Raw genomic sequence first — 20714 nt, forward strand, 5'->3', positions numbered from 1 at the left:
ACGCGGTCCTACCTGATTGTGCAGATTGATATGTGTCCAGGATGGAAGCTGGTAATTGTGATGCTGTCAACAGAACCAGTCTCCCGACCCGCACCCCGAACTGAAAGCATGCGATGGAGGTGAGCAAGGGCAACGGCTCGAGACGCTGGAGAAAGCCGATGAACTTTCCAGAACTTATACTGAAGAAAGTATAAAAACACTGTATGATCATCTTTTACTATTTTATTTTTATTAAAATAATTGCCTGTGTATGATCGAGAAAAGGCGGACTGTCGGAATGACGGTCAGCTGATGATACAGAGAAGGCAAGTGAGCACACTTTTGTGGAACAAATGGTAGTGTTTAAACTAATGTTGTGTATTACTTATGTGTATTACGAAAGTGTCTCTTTCAAATGAAAATGAATATATATATATATTGCCAAAAGTATTTGCTCATCTGCCTTTAGATGCATATGAACTTAAGTGACATCCCATTCTTAATCCATAGGGTTTAATATGACGTCGGCCCACCCTTTGCAGCTATAACAGCTTCAACTCTTCTGGGAAGGCTTTCCACAAGGTTTAGGAGTGTGTTTATGGGAATTTTTGACCATTCTTCCAGAAGCGCATTTGTGAGGTCAGACACTGATGTTGAACGAGAAGGCCTGGCTCGCAGTCTTCGCTCTAATTCATCCCAAAGGTGCTCTATCGGGTTGACGTCAGAACTCTGTGCAGTCCAGTCAAGTTCTTCCACACCAAACTCGCTTATCCATGTCTTTATGGACCTTGCTTTGTGCACTGGTGCACAGTCATGTTGGAACAAGAAGGGGCCATCCCCAAACTGTTCCAACAAAGTTGGGAGCATGGAATTGTCCAAAATCTCTTGGTATGCTGAAGCATTCAGAGTTCCTTTCACTGGAACTAAGGGGCCAAGCCCAGCTCCTGAAAAACAACCCCACACCATAATCCCCCCTCCACCAAACTTCACAGTTGGCACAATGCAGTCAGACAAGTACCGTTCTCCTGGCAACCGCCAAACCCAGACTCGTCCATCAGATTGCCAGATGGAGAAGCGTGATTCGTCACTCCAGAGAACGCGTCTCCACTGCTCTAGAGACCAGTGGAGGCGTGCTTTACACCACTCCGACGCTTTGCATTGCACTTGGTGATGTATGGCTTGGATGCAGCTGCTCGGCCATGGAAACCCATTCCATGAAGCTCTCTATGCACTGTTCTTGAGCTAATCTGAAGGCCACATGAACTTTGGAGGTCTGTAGCGATTGACTCTGCAGAAAGTTGGCGACCTCTGCGCACTATGCGCCTCAGCATCCGCTGACCCCGCTCTGTCATTTTACGTGGCCTACCACTTCGTGGCTGAGTTGCTGTCATTCCCAATTGCTTCCACTTTGTTATAATACCACTGATAGTTGACTGTGGAATATTTAGTAGCGAGGAAATTTCATGACTGGACTTGTTGCACAGGTGGCATCCTATCACAGTATCACGCTGGAATTCACTGAGCTCCTGAGAGCGGCCCATTCTTTCACAAATGTTTGTAGAAGCAGTCTGCATGCCTAGGAGCTTCATTTTATACACCTGTGGCCATGAAAGTGATTGGAACACCTGAATTCAATTATTTGTATATATATATATATATATATATATATATATTTGTTTTTTTCACACCAACCTGCTGTGTATATCTGTTTATAATGTCGCAAATAAAGTTTGTGCTTCATCTTTTGTTGTGCTCATCTTCATAATGATTTTTATTGACTGACAGTAGATATACACACAGTAAATACACAATGTACACATTCTTTTAACACATTCCTGTTTTACAGTTGTAGTCTGGGTCTTATGGATTTAACATTTTGAATTTTGAATGAATTTACAGTTTAATTGTACCTGAATCGATTTTAAACTCTGTATCGCAAAATTTAATTGACACAGATAATGACAATTAACATGTCAAAGATGTTTGAGGTAAAATGTCCAAGATCCAGGCCAGACATTTTCAGAGAGGAAAAAAAAGCAATAACCAACAAGTGTTCTACCCCCTTACTGCTAGAATTGTGTGAAATGAAAAAGTCACTTAACAACTTTTACTGAAAAAAAAAAAAAAAGACCTTCTGGTTGTGTAAAAGAAAGATAACATTTTATTAAGCTTTATAAACAGATACAGTTTCATCGTGTCTCAGTGCTTATGATCAATTATCTCACAGTGCACAGAAGGTACAGTATATGGGCTTTGTTCACAAATATGGCATAGAGAGCAGCCATACAGTAATGAAACAGGTGAATAGCTGTAAGGTCAGGCTGTGCAGAGAGGCAATTGCTTTAGTAACCTCTGTAAAGTTGGCACCCCATATAATTAAATCATTACCAAATCTATACCATTAGTTTGTGCTGTGTTTGTGCTGATTTGTGCTGCAAAAATGAATGTTTGTGCTGGTTTGGTGTTTGTGATATTACACATAATTTTTATGACTGTGTGACATCACTTTCCACCCCTTGTGGTCCAAATGGCTCCAAACTGGTGCCGTTCATTTGTGCTCGATTTGTGCCATTAAAAGACACACTGTAACTATTTCCCTTCCTTAGATACAGCAACAAACTTTTCAGGAGCAGTGACGTCACTCTCCACCCCATATCGTCCAAATTGCTCTGAACCGGTGCCGTTCGTTTGTGCTCGATTTGTGCTGGTTTGTGCCTTTAAAAGAAACATCATAAAATATTCCTTTCTTTGTATTTAACAAGATAGCTTTTGGGAGTGTGAAATCGCGCAGGCTAAACCCCGTGTCATTCACTCTCACCTGTCTCCATTGTTTGTGCTCGCTTCTGGTTTGTGCCGTGTCTGGTATCATTGAAGCATTAATTTTTGGGCAAAGATGAATCTTTCACCCCATCAAACTCCAAGTGCAACAGCAAAATTTGTCCGTGTTTGTGCTACAAATTATGATTTGTTTATAGGCTATATGTGAGACTGCTTAACAAAGCTATACATCATGTTTATATAGGTTAATTATTCAGATTTTTTTCCCATAAACAGCCACATTCAGCTCTGAATTTGCTTTTATTCATTTTAATTTAGTTAGAAGCTGGCGTGACTTGCGTTGATGGTGTTTGTGTAATTGCATAGGCCAGGGGTTTTCAACCATTTTCAGGCCAAGGACCCCTTTGTGGGTAAAGAGACAGAGCCGGGACCCCTGTTACATATTGTATGAAATTGAGTGTTGCATTTTATGCCTATAAAAACGTGTATGGTAGGCTACCACATTATTGTATATACATACTTCATGATGTTTACATTGCAAAGCTATTGAAATAATCATTAAATGCTGCCCTGCTGAAAAGACCAGCTAAAACCAGCATAAGCTGGTTGGCTGGTTTTAGCAGGTTGCCCAGCCTGGTCATACAGTAGCTGGTCAGGCTGGTTTTAAAGGGGTTTTGAACACTTTTTTTAGCTGGTCAGGCTGGTCATAGCTCGTCAGGCTGGTCATGCTGATCTTAGCTGGTCAGGGTGGTCTTGGTCGGTCAGACTAGTCTTAGCTTGTCAGGGTGGTCTTGGCTAAGCTGGTTTAAGCTTGGAGGCTAGCTGGTCTCCCAGCCTGACCAGCTAAAAAGTGTTCAAACACCCTCTGAAACCAGCTAACTGACCAGCTTAGGCTAGATTTAGCTGGTCTTTTCAGCAGGGACAGCAGGGGTCTGCAACATTTTTGACTTAAAATGGCATTTTTAATTTTCCTTGTTAATCTCTGTGCTAAATCTCCTCCAAAAAGAAAGACAAAAACAGACAGATAAATAGATAGACAGACAGAAAGAAAACAGACAGACCCTGTCCATACAGAATAAAACAACTTTTATAAGGTTACGAAAATGGAGTCTTCATCTCATGTGAGTGATCGATTTTATACATATACTTCAAAATTACTGTTCATTTTATTGAGTAAAAACTTGTAATGAGGAAAACAGTGACTGAGTGCACCTTTAATTATGTTGATTTTAGAGTCACTGTCTTGTCTGGTCCTTAACGTTCCACACACACAAGTAAGCTATTGTTCTGAAAGCAAAAAGCAAGTAATAGTTAAAATAAAAAAAACCGTAGGCTGTCATCTGTTCAACCACACAGCACGACCAACGCAAAGCAGACGTGTTTACACACGCGACCCTCCACTGCACTGATGCTGAACCTGATGTGTGAAGGGTTTATCCAGGCTGAGCACTTCTGCTGACTAGCGTTGTTTAGTCACACTTTAAGATTTGGCATGCAGCTGCAAAGGACTTCAAAATGTGGATAGACTAAAATTAATACTCCTCGCTGTCACTTACAAGTGAGTGAGTGATTGATTATTACAAAAGCCAATGGTGGATCAAACAATAATTTGCGGACCCCCTGCGGTACCACCGCGGACTCCCTGTTGAAGACCCTTGGCATAGGCCAATATGGTAGCTAATATTCAAAATATTTGTTTGAAATTTCAGCGCATTGTTTGAAAACATGTTAGGTTCCGTACACATGCTGGAATGTGCTGTTATTGCACTAAAATTACACGCAGCACCACAAAAGACCAAAACATAGGTGTCTTGACTCGAGATGTGGGTACGTTTAACAGTTTAGGTTCTTTTTTTACTTGACATGCCATCTAAAAACACGAACAAGCCGTCAAAGACAGTGCATGTTTACATACAAAACAGCGTGGATGGACACAAAAACGCGCTCAATGTGAACGGCCCTTCAGTGCAAGACTAGAACTCTTTAGAAAAGTTTGATCACACTTGCCTATTCTTTATTATTTGTTACTGCACATTTTAGAATTTAAAGTATAAAGTCATCAAAACTAAGAAGTAACACAAAAGTATGGAAATTATGCAGTGACCAAAACAAATGAAATCAGAAAAATCTTCTATTAGAACTTCTTCAGTGTAGCCTTTTGTCTATTCCAGCTCTGCACATTTTCTCAGTCAACTTCAGGTGCATCCTGGGATGCTTTTTAAACATGTATTGAATGATTTTATATTCTGGACACTTGTTGGCTATTTTTCTTAAAAAATAAAAATAAATAAATAAATAAATAAAACAAATCAATATAAGGTTTGTTTAGACATCTATAATTAGGCACAATTTATTTTTGAGTACAGAAATAATCCCAAGCGTTTGACCATAAGTCTTTAGATCAAAATATTTTAAGCATATGAGAAAAAAGGTTGTGTAGGCTACATTTATTTTATCTTTATATGTTCTTAATATAAATTTTATTTACTAACTTTAAAAAAATATACTGTATATATTATTTGATTTGTATTGTATCTTGCTATGTTTTGCTATTACTGTAGATAAATCTAGAATAACTGAGTTTCATTTTTTTATTATAATTTTTTTTTTATTTTTTTTTCATTTTTAAGCTTAAAGTAACCATTTAAAGTGATTTTAATAAGGACAGTTTAGAAATGTTACCAAACAATTTGGGCAAATTAACTTCAGAAAAGGTGACTTTAGCTGAAAGGTGAGAAGTTTTCATCCCTGGTTTAAATATCAGACGAAATCTGATATTTCCTGACAGAGAAAGAGAGATGTGTTTGAGTTTGATGGGGTGAAAGATTCCAAAAAATTAATGCTTTAATGATACCAAACACGGCACAAACCAGAAGCGAGCACAAATGATGGAGACAGGTGTGAGTGATTGACATGGGGTTTAGCCTGTGCGATTTCATGGCTCCCAAAAGCTTTCTTGTTAAATACAAAGAAAGGAAAACATTATGATGTTTCTTTTAACAGCACAAATCGAGCACAAATGAACGACAATGATTTGGAGCAATCTTCAAAAAAAAAAAAAAGGACGTCACTGCTCCCGAAAAGTTTCTTGCTATATCTAAGGAAGAGAAATAGTTCCCTATCTGTCACTTACTCGATGTTGTGTTGATGTAGTGACACTAGGGGTCACTCTTGGGAGCCCCAAACACCTCTGATTTTGAAAAAAGGCCAATGGGAATTGGCGATTTGCATGCCACTCCCCCGGACATACGGGTATAAAAGGAGCTGGCTGGCAACCACTCATTCAGATTTTCTCTTCGGAGCCGAACGGTTGCATTCAGTGCACTAAATTCAATCCCTCCAATACTCACCTCAAATTGCTGGATCTACGGCTCATTTCAGCGGCTTCTCCCCCTCTGCACCCATGGAGTGCAGAGAATGCCCTTGGGCGCTTCGACAGAACAAAAAGAGTATATTTTCTATCTAAAAGAGTGGCACTCACGGAACGTCTTTTTAAAGATGCCTTTCCATTTGTGTATTATTCCTGGTTGCGGTCGTTATCTCTCCGCTTCTGTCCTCATTGCGAGAACATGACTATGGCAACGTTGCTGTCGCGGCTTTCCTTCGTAAGAGGGAAAGCCACCCCAGTGACTCCCCGCCTTGGTCCTTTTACCTACGGGTATGAGACCGCGTTGGTTAGCAATGGGGGGCGATTTGGGGACTTCAATGGGAGCACCTCCGCCGGGTAAACCCCCATGGACCTCCCATTCCTCAGCATGCTTGCTTGCCCTGATTGGGCTCTCGCTTTGGTACGCCCTGACCGAGGCACCCCTCGGTATAGATGCGCTGGCACACAGCTGGGCCCCGGGACCACGCAAATACGCATTTCCCCAGTGAGCCTACTTGCACAGACCCTGTGCAAGGTCAGGGAGGATGAGGAGCAGGTCGTCCTAGTAGCACCCTACTGGCCCATCCAGACATGGTTCTCGGACCTCACACTCCTCGCGACAGACCACCACCCTGGCAAATTCCCCTGAGGAAGGACCTTCTTTCTTAGGGACGGGGCACCATCTGGCACCCACAACCAGACCTCTGGAATCTCCACGTCTGGCCCCTGGACGGGACATGGAAGACCAAAGCGGCCTGGTAGACACGGTCACTCAGGCTAGGACTCCCTCTACAAGGCGCCTGTATGCCTTTAAGTGGCGTCTGTTCACTAAGTGGTGTTCTTCCCGACGCGAAGACCCCCAGAGATGCGCAGTTGGATCAGTGCTTTCCTTCCTGCAGGAGAGGCTGGAGGGGCGGCTGTCCCCCTCCACCTTGAAGGTGTATGTAGCCGCCATTTCGGCACATCAAGATGCAGTAGATGGTAAGTATTTGGGGAAGCACGACTTGATCATCAGGTTCCTAAGAGGTGCTAGGAGGTTGAATCCCTCCAGACCACGCCTCATCCCTTCGTGGGACCTCTCTGTAGTCCTTATACAGGGAGATCCCTTCGAGCCCCTAGAGTCAGTTGAACTTAAGGCACTCTCTTTGAAGACTGCCCTCCTGACTGCGCTCACTTCCATCAAGAGGATAGGGGAACTGCAGGCATTCTCTGTCAGCGAAACTTGCCTGGAGTTCGGTCCGGGCTACTTTCACGTGATCCTGAGACCCCGACCGGGCTATGTGCCCAAGGTTCCCACGACCCTGTTCAGGGATCAGGTAGCTGGAGGAGGCAGACCCAGCCTTGGCGATGCTGTGTCCGGTGTGTGCTTTACGCATTTATTTGGATTGCACGCAGAGCTTTAGAAGTTCCGAGCAGCTCTTTGTCTGCTTTGGCGGACAGCGGAAAGGGAGCGCTGTCTCCTAACAGAGGATCGCCCATTGGGTCATAGACGCCATCGTGATGACATATCATGCTCAGGACGTGCCGCCCCCTGTGGGGCTACGAGCCCACTCTACTAGGAGCGTGGCGGCCTCCTGGGCCCTGACCAGTGGCGCCTCTTTGGCAGACATCTGCAGAGCAGCGTGCTAGGCAATACCCAACACTTTTTGCAAGGTTCTACAATCTCCGGGTTGAGCTGGTCTCGTCCCGTGTATTGTCAGGTACGAGCAGGTAAGTTCCGGGACAGCTAGCCAGGGGTGGGGTGTGGTCTCTGTGGTGTCTTCCCCTTGGGAGTGACCCCCCCCACCGGACGTAGACACTTATGGCCCCCAGCCGGTAAACAAAATTCCACTCTTTTTGGGGAGAAAAAAGAGGAAAAGAGGCCACGGCTGGGCTAGCCTGTCCCTATTTGTTGGGCAAATTGACTTGTTCCCAAAGGACCATTCGACGTGAACGGCCTGGTGCGCTGACTACGAGGCACACAGCTGTCTGCCTGTCTCACACCACCAGTCCATGTAACACAGTTCAGCTTATTGTGGAGTTTTGTATAGGGACCCCTAGTGTCACTACATCGACACAACGTTGAGTGAGCGACAGATAGGGAATGTCCTGGTTACATTTGTAACCTCTATTCCCTGATGGAGGGAACGAGACTTTGTGTCCCTCTTGCCACAATACTGAACTACCCACTGAAATGGCCGGGACCTTGTCTCGGCTCCTCAGCATAAAACCTGAATGAGTGTTTGTGAGCCAGCTCCTTTTATACCCGTATGTCCTGGGGAGTGGCATGCAAATTCCACTTGCCAATTCCCATTGGCCTTTTTTCAAAATCAGAGGTATTTGGGGCTCCCAAGAGTGACCCCTAGTGTCACTACATTGACACAACATCTCATTCCCTCCATCAGGGAACAGAGGTTACAAAAATAACCAGGACGTTACAGTGATTCTTTTAATGGCAAATCAGCACAAATCGAGTACAAACGAACGGCACAAGTTTGGAGCGATTTGGACCTCATGGGGTGAAAAGTGATGTCACACAGCCAAAAAATTAATGTCTAATATCTCAAACACTGAACCAGCACAAACGTTCATTATTGAATGGTATAGATTTGGTAAAGATTTAATTATATGGGGTGCCAATTTCATGGAGGTGCTTTAGTATGATCTTGCGGTATTCTTTATTGACGGTTGCTGCACATTTCAGATCGGGGCGCGGGTTGGGAGGCTGGTTCAGCTGACAGCATCACGATTACCAGCTCCCATCCTAGACACACATCACTGTGCACACTCAGGTAAGGCCGCGATCAGCATTTCACAGCAACAGTGAACGAGCCACCATTAACTTCTGATATGCTTTGCATCCGTATGTTATGCGCGGGATTCGCAGATCCAATAATATCACGTAAACTGCTCGTACCATCATCCAATGACAGGCCGTCTTACATCCTCTTTGAGTGGCACGTGGGAGAGGGGGTGTGTCTTATAACTGAATCAAAAGTTCATTGGTTGCTCTCATGAGTCAACAGTCCAATGGCATTTTTTGAACTTGATTCTCAATTGGAGAAAGAAAAGGAAAAGGAAAAGAAAAGGAAAAGAAAAGGAAAACGAAAAAGAAGAGCCATTGGCAAATGAATTAAGAAAAGCAACTGCCAAATAACTTTTTAAATGCAATTTAAAAGGTGCTTTTAAAGCGCATTAAAACGTGCATTTAAAAGGCTCATTAATGTACTCATTTATTGCTACATTTAATGACATTTTAAACATGAAATAAATAAACACATTTAAATGTCTCTTTTTATTTGTCCATTTATAAATTTATTTATTTATTCACGTTTTTATTTTCAAATTAACAGATTGATCATTTATTTCCTCATTCTTTTTTAATTGGCACTCCTGGGCTTCAGCAGGTATGGATTGACAAATGGTAAAAGAAAAGGAAAAGTCAAACAGTAAAGAAAAGTAACTGGCAAATGGATGAAGAAAAGCTATTGCCAAATGTTTTTTTAAAATGCAATTTAAAATATGCATTTAAACATGACTTATTAATGTGCTGTTTTATTGCTAAATATAAGTACATTTTAAAACATGAATTAAATAAACACATTTAAATGTCTATTTATTTGTCTGTTTTTAAATTGGTTTATTTATTCACATTTAAATGTGTCTATTTATTTGTCCATTTATAAATTGGTTTATTTATTCACATTTTTATTTTCAAATTAATAGATTGATTATTTATTCCTTCATTCTTTTGTAAATGGCACTCCTGGACTTCCTACATAAATAATAATAACAATTTATGGTTCATTGTAATTATAGTCTCAGTTGAACTTACATAATGTATGTCAGGGTAAGACCATACCAGTTTCTTGCTGGTATAGTATACAGTAGTACACTACTAAAACTTGATATTAAATATCTATTTAAATTAATAGGTTTGATTAACTGTTAAATGGGTAACACTTTATACTTACTCTAATTAATCAACTAATACATACATTACATTATTCATAATAAATTGTTAAGCATTGTGTAGGTAAAAACTAATGTAGTAATGTTCACGTTAACACGTTATCTTATATTACGATAAACAATACATAAGAATTAATTATTAGGCTATTTGTTTTATTTGTGTACAAAAATGTTCTTTTCTGTGTATAGTGAAACAGCTTTCCTATTAAGAAATATAAATTAAAATGATTTGATATCGCAAGGAAATAATGGCAAAACCGACGGCAGTAAAAGACAGAAAAAAGTGACATTTGATACAATTGCCAGACAACTTATCATCTGCGAAGAGCATAAAAAAACAAGCACGGGTGCAGTGACACTCAGTATTTTCCCAAAGTTTAATAGCATACGTTCCCTATCTGTCACTCACTCGACATTGTGACACTAGGGGTCACTCTTGGGAGCCCGAGACACCTCTGGTCTTTGATAAAAGGCCAATGAAAATTGGCGAGTGGTATTTGCATGTCACTCCCCCGGACATACGGGTATAAAAGGAGCTGGTATGCAACCACTAATTCAGATTTTCTCTTCGGAGCCGAACGATTGTGTGTTATTCCTGGTTGCGCTCGTTATCTCTCGCCTTCTGACAGTCACAATCACTGTCTTTCGTGTCTGGGCAATGCTCACGCGGAGACAGTGTTCGTGGATGGTTATGTACTCATTGCGAGGACGTCCATGGCAACGATGCGGTCGTGGCTAGCCTCCGTAAGAAAGCAAGCCACCCTAGAGGCTCCCCGCCCCCTTTCCTTTCTTCCCGGAAGTGCATGAAGAGCTGACAAGGTCATGGGAAGCACTTTTTTACTGCCTGGTCCCGATCTTTTCAGCTTCCCCGCCCTCACTACCCTCGATGGTGGGGTGGCCAAGGGCTATTCGGCAATTCCCCAGTGGATAAAGGCGCTCACGGTGCACCTATGCCCGCAGAGCGCCGCCACCTGGCGCGGGTGCCCAAAGCCCCCATCCAAGGCCTGTAGGTTTACATTGTCTCTGATGGCCAAGGCCTACGGTGCCGCTGGACAAGCCGCCTCCACCCTGCACGCCATGGCTCTCCTGCAAGTCCGCCAAAGGCACTAAAGTAACTGCACGAGGGTAGTTCCGCCCTGGGATTGATGCAGGAACTGCACTCGGTGACTGACCTCCGAGCGATGGAGGTCACGGCGTGGTCTCTCGGGCGGACGATGTCCACATTAGTGGTCCAGGAGTGCCACCTTTGGCTCAACCTGGTCAAGATGGGTGAGGCCGACAGGACACGATTCCTTGCTGCCCCCATCTCCCAGGCTGGCCTATTCGGTGACACCGTCAATAACTTTTCCCAGCAGTTCTTGATGGTGGAGCAGTAGGTGGAGGTTATCCGGCATATCCTGCCCCGGTGCAGCTCAAGATCCCGCACTCTGTCTGCTTGTCGCCAAGGGTGTCCCCCTGCGGTGACTGCACCGGCTCTGCCGCAGCCCGCCCCTTCGGCCCCGGCGTGGAGCCCACCGCAGGAAGCAGACGCCACCCGTCTCGCGGCCGCCCAGAACCCATGAAAGGCTTCAAAGCGCCCTTGAGACGGGCAACCCAGGGACGACAAAACCCGCTGCTCTGGAGCTGGTAAGCAGGTCTCTCCATCTTTTTGTTACCTTTGCATTTAATTGCGCTGCATGCCCAAGTGGCTGCAGTACTCAAGAGTTCAGCAAGAGTGGTTTCCTTGTTCTTTGGGTCACGTATCCGGTGTGCACGGCCATCATCTCGACCACCATCCACCACTCTATTTGGCAGGTTTGGCGCTCCAGCGGTGGTCTCCCGCCCCTGAACACCCAGCTGTGGCACAAATCCGCCCCCGATGTGACAGTCTCCACGGGTCACGAGGACAGGCCTCTTCCGGGGGTGGTCACAAGGAGCCAGGTAAGTGCTTCGATGTCCCTAGACTCAGCATGGCCACGACGCGAGGCCCCACCTGCCGGTACGTCCGACGACGTTGTCCCTTTGGTCCCCCTTGCACGGAACTTGGACGCATGGCTTGCGCTTTCCAATCTGTCGCGATGGCTGGTCCGGACCGTCCTACTCGGCTACATGATTCAGTTCGCCATGCATCCGCCCATGTTCAGCGGTGTCCACTTCACCTTGGTGAAGGACGAAAATGCTGCTACCTTGCGCGGAGATCGCTACCCTACTACGGAAGGGGTTTTACAGCCCCTACTTCATCGTACCAGAAAAAGGCGGTGGGTTGCGGCCAATCTTAGACATGCGAGTACTGAACCGGGCTTTACACAGACTCCTGTTCAAGATGCGGACACAAAAACGCATTCTGGTGAGCATCCGGCATCAAGATTGGTTCACGGCGGTAGACCTGAAGGACGCGTACTTCCACGTCTCGATCCTTCCTTGACACAGACCCTTCCTGCGCTTTGTATTCAAGGGTCAGGCATATCAGTACAAGGTCCTCCCTTTCGGCCTGTCCCTGTCTCCTCGGATCTACACAAAGGTCGCAGAGGCAGCCCTTGCCCCGCTAAGGGAGGTGGGCATTCGCATTCTCAACTATCTCGATGACTTAGCTCACTCTCGGGACATGTTGTGCGCACACAGGGACTTGGTGCTCTCACACCTCAGCCGACTGGGGCTTCAGGTCAACTGGAAAAAGAGCAAGCAACTCCTAGTTCAGAGCATCTCTTTTCTCGGTTTGGAGTTGGACTCAGTCTCTTTGACAACGCGCCTCACGAACGAGCACGCCCAGTCGGTTCCACTAAAATTTTTCAGAGGCTCCTGGGGCATATGGCATCCTCAGCGGTGGCCACCCCACTCGGGTTGATGCATATGAGACCGCTTCAGACTCGAGTCCCGAGATGGGCATGGTGCCGCGGGACACATCGCGTGGTCATCACGCCAGTCTGTCACCGTCTTTTCACCCCTTGGACCGACCTCTCATTTCTATGGGTAGGTGTTCCCCTAGAACTGGTCTCAAGGCGCGTCGTGGTCACGACGGACCAAAACGGGCTGGGGCGCTGTTTGCAACGAGCACGCAGCCACCGGCTTGTGGACAGGCCCGCAACTGCATTGGCACATCAACTGCCTCGAGTTGTTGGCAATTCTGCTCGCCCTGCGGGGGTTTTGGCCGTTGATCCAGGGCAAGCACGTGTTAGTTCAGACAGACAACATGGCAACGGTAGCATATGTCAACCGCCAAGGCGGTCTGCGCTCTCGTTGTATGTCACAACTCGCCCGACGTCTCCTCCTCTGGAGTCAGCAGCTCTTCAAAGTCGCTGCGAGCCATTCACATCCCGGGCAACCTCAACACTACAGCGGATGCACTGTCACGACAGGTTACCCTCAGGGGAGAGTGGAGACTCCACCCACAGGTGGTACAGCTGGTTTGGAGTCGATTCGGACAGGCACAGGTGCACCTGTTCGCCTCCCAAGAATCCTCCCCACTGCCCGCTCTGGTACGCCCTGACCGAGGCCCCCCTCGGCATAAACGTGTTGGCACACAGCTGGCCCCCTGGCATGCACAAATATGCGTTTCCCCCAGTGAGTCTACTTGCATAGACCCTGTGCAAGGTCAAGGAGGACGAGGAGCAGGTCATCCTGGTAGCACCCTACTGGCCCAGATGTGGTTCTCGGACCTTCATGCTCCTCACGACAGCCCCCTGGCGAATTCCTCTGAGGAAGGACCTTCTTTCTCATGGACGGGGCACCATCTGGCACCCGCGACCAGACCTCTGGTATCTCCATGTCTGGCCCCTGGATGGGACGCAGAAGAGTTAAGTGGCCTACCACCTGCGGTGGTAGACACGATCACTCAGGCTAGGGCCCCCTCTATGAGGCGCTGTATGCCTTTAATTAGCGTCTGTTCGCTAAGTGGTGTTCTTCCCGACGGGAAGACCCCCAGAGATGCGCAGTCGGATCAGTGCTTTCCTTCCTGCAGGAGAGGTTGGAAGGGAGGCTGTCCCCTTTCACCTTGAAGGTGTACGTTGCCGCCATAGCAGCACACCACGACACAGTCAACGGTAAATCCTCAGGGAAGCACGACCTGATCATCAGGTTCCTAAGAGACGCCAGGAGGCTGAATCCCCCCAGACCGCGCCTCGTTCCCTCATCGGACCTCTCTCTAGTTCTTCAGGGTCTACAAAGAGCCCCCTTTGAGCCTTTGCAGTCAGCCGAGCTTAAGGCACTCTCCTTGAAGTCTGCCCTCCTGACTGCGCTCACTTCCATCATGTGGGTAGGAGACCTGCAAGCATTCTCTGTCAGCGAAATGTGCCTGGAGTTCGGTCCGGGCTACTCTCACGTGATCCTGAGAACCCGACCGGGCTATGTGCCCAAGGTTCCCACGATCCCTTTTAGGGACCAGGTGGTGAACCTGCAAGTGTTGCACCAGGAGGAGGCAGACCCAGCCCTGTCATTGCTGTGTCCGGTGCATGCTTTATGCATCTATTTGGATTGCATGCAGAGCTTTAGGATCTCTGAGCAGCTCTTTGTCTGCTCTGGTGCACAGCGGAAAGGAAGCACTGTCTCCAAGCAGAGGATCACCCACTGGCTCATTGACTCCATAACTATGGCATATCATGCCCAGGACATGCCGCCCCCGGTAGGGCTACGAGGCCATTCTACCAGGGGTGTAGCGGCCTCCTGGGCCCTGGCCAGGGGTGCCTCTCCAACAGACATTTGCAGAGCAGCAGGCTGGGTAACACCCAAAACCTTTGCAAGGTTCTACAACCTCCGGGTGTAGCTGTGACGCTAGATCATTCAAAGCTTTGTAAGTAGTTAGAAGTGTTTTAAAATGAATACAAAATTCAGTACTTATTTTAGGGACAAAAATATCCTAATTTGAAAAAGGTATTCATGAAGTAGGTTTTTTTTTTCTTCTAAAAATGCCAATAAATAAATAAATAAATAACTTTAAATATTACTTCATCGAAAAGGTAACCACATTACTAATGACTTTACTTTTAAAATACATTCTAAAACACTTTTCACAGAAAAAAAAAAAAGAAGAAAAAAAAATCAGCTTAACAAATTCAAAATAATGTCTATATTACCTCCTTGTTCATTGTCACATACAAGTCATAGACTCCTGCACTCATGCATGTTTCTCCCTTACAATGACTTGTTAGGTGGTGCATGCCTTTCAGCAGTCAAAGAAATGCAAAGAAATGTACATATAAAAAGATTTATTGGTTTAAATGTATTCTACATAAATAATGTTGTTTTAGAAATATACAGCATGGAACCCAATTAATGTACCTGAAAGTAATTAACTTCATTGAAAGTCAGTAACTGTAAATTGATTACAAAAATTTTAAATACAATGCTTTACACTAATTTTTTATTAGATTACATTAACGAATTGCTCTATAATCAGAGTATACCTAACACTGACAGTAATAGTAATTAGCTTTATATAAAAAAGCCTATGTTATGTCCCAATTTAAATAAGTAAACGTGTGTTTACAGGCTAATTGCTGAAATTCAAACTGCTTTGAAGACTGTTGCTACTAATGTTGCATTAGTCAGATATATTTTACACTTCCTGTACTCTCTCTAAAGTCATATCTTACAGCAATAGATGCAATAAACAGTCACAATGTGTGCACATTCACATGTGTGCACGTTTCTGTAACTTGACAACAGCATCAAGAAGATTTGATAAACAACACACACATAGATATTGGGATTGTTTGAGGAAACACAATCTCCATTTAACTTCATCCATCTCTGAAGAACTGCTCTGGTCCACACAAAGAGAATGAGTAATGCCCAGAGGGAATAAAAAGAACAAGCAAGATAAATGCACATTGCTGCAGAGAAATTGATACCAAAGATATGCTGTCTCCTTTCTTCCACCTTCATCTATGGACCAGAGAGAGAAAAAATGTATAATAATAAAGTTTGCTATCAAGAAGAAATGTATTTGTGCTGCAGTCTGTGACCTGTAAATGTAGCAGGTTTTGAGTTCTATGACTGAAATTTGAAATATGAGTTACAATTATGCAAAACTAAAGGATTTGGGGTTATGGAAGCAACCATGTTTTGAAGAATGAACACTAATTTTTTGTTTTTGTTTGTTTGTTTGTTTTTTATTTTGAGAGAATCTTTAAGTCTGTCTTCACAGCTTATACTAATTTAATTAAATAGTTGTTAGAAAGTCATATATTTATTACTTTTCTTTGCACATGTAATCTCACCTCAACTAAAATATAATTTACATGATAAAGAATCACATTTGAAAACATGTATTATTAATGTCATAAATATCACATTGAAAATGCATGCTCATTAAAATTATTAACTGTAAACATCAAACTGTTAGCGCAACCAAAACAAATCACAAGCTGTCAGGGTTGAAAGAATAAAAACTAAAATAAAACAACAACAAAAATGTTATCAGATCTGGAGAGCTGGCTGGAAGAAGGGTAAGAGTGGAGGGCATTTTGAAACTAAACAAATAAACACAACCTTTCCTTCACAAGCATTCTTCCCTTGTAACACTAGTCTGAAATGCAGTGTGACAAGAGAGAAAAGACTTCTTTTCTTTTACATGGACATACTGCCAAATAACAAGTGAACTTTTGCCTCCGTCTGTTTTAGCCTAAAAAAAACCTAAAAAAAAATTCCTGCAGATTTAATCCAAGCCTCTTTCAGACAATATTTACTGAAACAGCCACTATAGATACTCCTTAAGGTTTGAAATACTGACAAGCTATATTTTTATGTTCTAGACATACAGTATCTTGACATAGTGACATTATAATATTTTACCATCTCCAGTTGGTGCACTGAGCATGTTTAATTCAAGAACAATATCAATAATCCATCTATAGTATTTCTTGAGATTTCCAAAACGCTCAAATCAAATTAAATAACTGATCAACTCCTGTATACAGCGACACGTAAATAACATCAAACCTCATTTGTTCTTGTGTGTCTCGTGACCAAATGTCATGACAACATCAGATCTGATGTTATTTACGAGTTGCCATATTTGATTTGTGTTCTGTATACAGGAGTTTATTAATGATTTAATTGGATTTGATTTGATATAGTGAATAAAAATCTAAATTTCGGTTTGTTCATCACACAAAGTGATCGTACGGCGACAGAAGACTTGGAAAAATACTGTCTTATAGACCACTTTTGTTTTATGATGTTTTCTTGTCATTTATGGAGCTTAGATTAAATACTTTGGCCATGTACACACTGTAAAGTTTTGGGAGTGACAACAATATTTAATGTGGGAGTAAATCACTAAAATTGTAATTCCATTTGTGAATGGAATACAGGAGACACTCTCAAACCTGCAATGGCTGACACAGTGATAACCACAATGCTTGGAGTCAAAAATTGGAAATGAGTCAAGACACTTACCTCCATACCTGATGTTTTCACACCACAGGAGAAGAAGAGAGAAACACATCTCAGAAAGTTTTTTAATTACATAATTAAAAACTAGTCCTACAATCATGTCCTTGTTTATATATTTTTTTTTATTAACGCTGAAAATAACTTAGTATGAGATACCTTGCAATTGTGAGACTGTGAGTCTGTCATAATCAGACAATTCCCCCCTTCTATAGTCCCCCCAACTAGTGTAGCTCAATCCCTCTCGAGCGTAGATGACGGTACCTGTTATTTTTCTCAGCGCTGACCAGCATGGGCTAATCACAGTCATATATTTTTACTGGATGAGAATGAAAAAATACATACTTTTATAGATAATGCTGAGGTGGATTTCCATTCACAGGTATGAATCCTTGCAATTATCAGTTTTTATTAAAAATAACTATCCTGTGCAAAAATGTCCCCAAAGGGATATAAAACATTCTGAGAGTTAAATGTGGATGCATAGAGGATTCAGTTTTCAGAGCATCAAGTGCACCATGCAGGAATAAAACTTTGTGTTTCACAAGACACAGTCAGTGGCTGACAACATGTGCAATTTCGGTCTGTATGTCTGTTACCCACACAAAACGTTTTATGAATTTAAAAAAGGAAAGCAGATAGGCATTTCAGAGTGAATGTTTGATATGATACACAGTGCAATGAACATAATTTTCTATTTATCTGTGCATTAATTTGAACTGTAATTATGCAGTGTGTAATGTGTTGTAATGAAACAATACATTTTAAAGAATGTCGCAATTGTTGATTTCCATACAAACAGCAGCTAGCGCTGACTCACTTTAAAGCTTAAAACATCACCAAAACGTATCATAAAAGTAGTCCATGCAACTCGTGTCATATTCAGTGTTGTTTAAGTTACTGACAAGTAGTAATCAAATTACTACAAATTTCTGATTCCTTCTCTAAAATTTAATCCGATTATTTAATGAATACTTCATTGCATTACTGATTACTTAACTTTTAATTACTTATCACTTTTCACAGAAATGTTTTTTGTTTTTATGCTTAAAGGGATAGTTCACACAAATATAAAAATTCTCTCGTCATTTACTCACCCTAATTCCATCCCAGATGTCTAGGACTTTCTTTCTTCTGCTGAACATAAACAAAGATTTTAAGAAGAATATTTCAGCTCTGGAGGTCCTCACAATGCCAGTGAATGGGTACACAAAGAATGCAAATTGCCACCTACTGGGCAGGCAGGAGAATTTATGATAAAAACGGCTTTAAATATTGATCTGTTTCACACCCGCACTCAGGGGCGGACTGGAACTAAAAAGTGGCCCTGGACTTTCTGGCCCAGAGCGGCCCACCAAACCCAGCCCGCAACACACCACACCATAACACACCGGCTCATTGATTTCTGGCTCAATTTCACATTTTTGTGTTGGAAAAAAAAAAAAAAAAAATTATATTGACTGCTAGTCATGACAGCGGGCCCCACATTGCTCAAATTGTCATAACTTTAAAACATATTAAACCATTGTAAATGTGATGAGTGGATTTTTTTAGAGACAGCACTAAAATAAGCACTTTATACCTCAGACAAATAACATGTCCGAAAATACATACAGATGTTAGGTTAAAATGTACATGAAAGTACAAGGGAAAGTGTGTATTTTAAGTGCTGTGACGTCAGCATTTCTTTAAAGTTTTTAAAGATCGTAATTACCTTTCAACTTTTTTATAGAAGTGCAAATTAACTATTGTCATAGTTCATTTGAGGTTGTGGAAACAACAAGTATAATAATAACAATAATAATAATAATAATAATAATAGTAATATATTATATACTGTATGTATAAATAGCTATACAAGATCATAAAATGTTTAAAATAGAATAATGAAGAAAGTGTCACACAGCAGGATACTGATGACAATGCTTAAAATTTCATGTCAATCACCCACATAACTAAGTGTAAATGTTTATTTAAAAAATCAATGAAAACAAAGTTGGCCAGAATATATACATTGGCGGACACAGATTTTGAAAAATGTACAGATTTTGCTCTTATGGAAAGAAATTGGTAATTTTATTCACCAAAGTAGCATTCAACTGATCACAAAGTATAGTCAGGACAGTACTGATGTAAAAAACAGCACCATCACTATTTGAAAAAAGTAATTTTTGATCAAATCTAGACAGGCCCCATTCCCAGTAGCCATCACTCCAACACCTTATCCTTAAGTAATCATGCTAAATTGCTAATTTGGTACTAGAAAATCACCTGCCATTATATCAAACACAGTTGAAAGCTATTTGTTTCGTTAAATGAAGCTTAACATTGTCTTTGTGATTGTTTTTGAGTTGCCACAGCATGCAATAGACTGGCATGTCTTAAGGTCAATATTAGGTCAAAAATGACAAAAGAAACCGCTTTCTCTGTTGTTTTGAGGAATGAAGGCTATACAATGCTTGAAAATACCAAAAAACTGAAGATTTCATACAAAGGTGTACACTACAGTCTTCAAAGACAAAGGACAACTGTCTTTAACAAGGACAGAAAAAGATGTGGAAGGCCCAGATGTACAACTAAACAAGAGGATAGTACATCAGAGTCTCTAGTTTGAGAAATAGATGACTCACATGTCCTCAGCTGACAGTTTCATTGAATTCTATCTGCTCAACACCAGTTTCATGTACAACAGTAAAGAGAAGACTCAGGGGTACAGGCCTTATGAACCCAGGAACCAATCATCTAGCCATGAGGGCTCAGAGGAGGATGGAGGGTTCCAGTCCAACCTGACACTCGTGGCGGCCCGTGCAAGCAAGGCGGTCAGCTCTGCGTCGGACTCAGACTGGGCGAGCAGACCTGAAGGTAGTAGCCCAGTCGAGTCCTCGGCAACCGACATCGCCAGCGCGCTCTCCGATGCAGTGATCAAGGACTCATCCTGCTCACGAGCCCCGAAAGAGACATTAAGCTGGCCGTGAGGCAAGCTGGTCTCATCTTGGAGCTCGACGGGGGCATATGAGCCTGCTGGGAAATGGGAGGTCCACGGGGATTTATCCGGCGAGACCGCAGCCATTGGAATCCCCAAATCGCCTCCAGCGCCGGCCGGGCCGGCCTCATACCCGTAGGTAGAAGGCCCAGCGTGGGGGGCGGCTGGAGTGGCTTTCCGCTGGAGGAAGGAAAGCCGCGACCGCAACATTGTCATGGTCATGTTCTCGCAATAAGACCATGAACCATCCAAGAATGCTGCCTCAGTGTGATCGCGGCCCAGACACTA

The sequence above is a fragment of the Myxocyprinus asiaticus genome, chromosome 18, assembly GCF_019703515.2.
Source record: "Myxocyprinus asiaticus isolate MX2 ecotype Aquarium Trade chromosome 18, UBuf_Myxa_2, whole genome shotgun sequence".
Classification (NCBI taxonomy): domain Eukaryota; kingdom Metazoa; phylum Chordata; class Actinopteri; order Cypriniformes; family Catostomidae; genus Myxocyprinus; species Myxocyprinus asiaticus.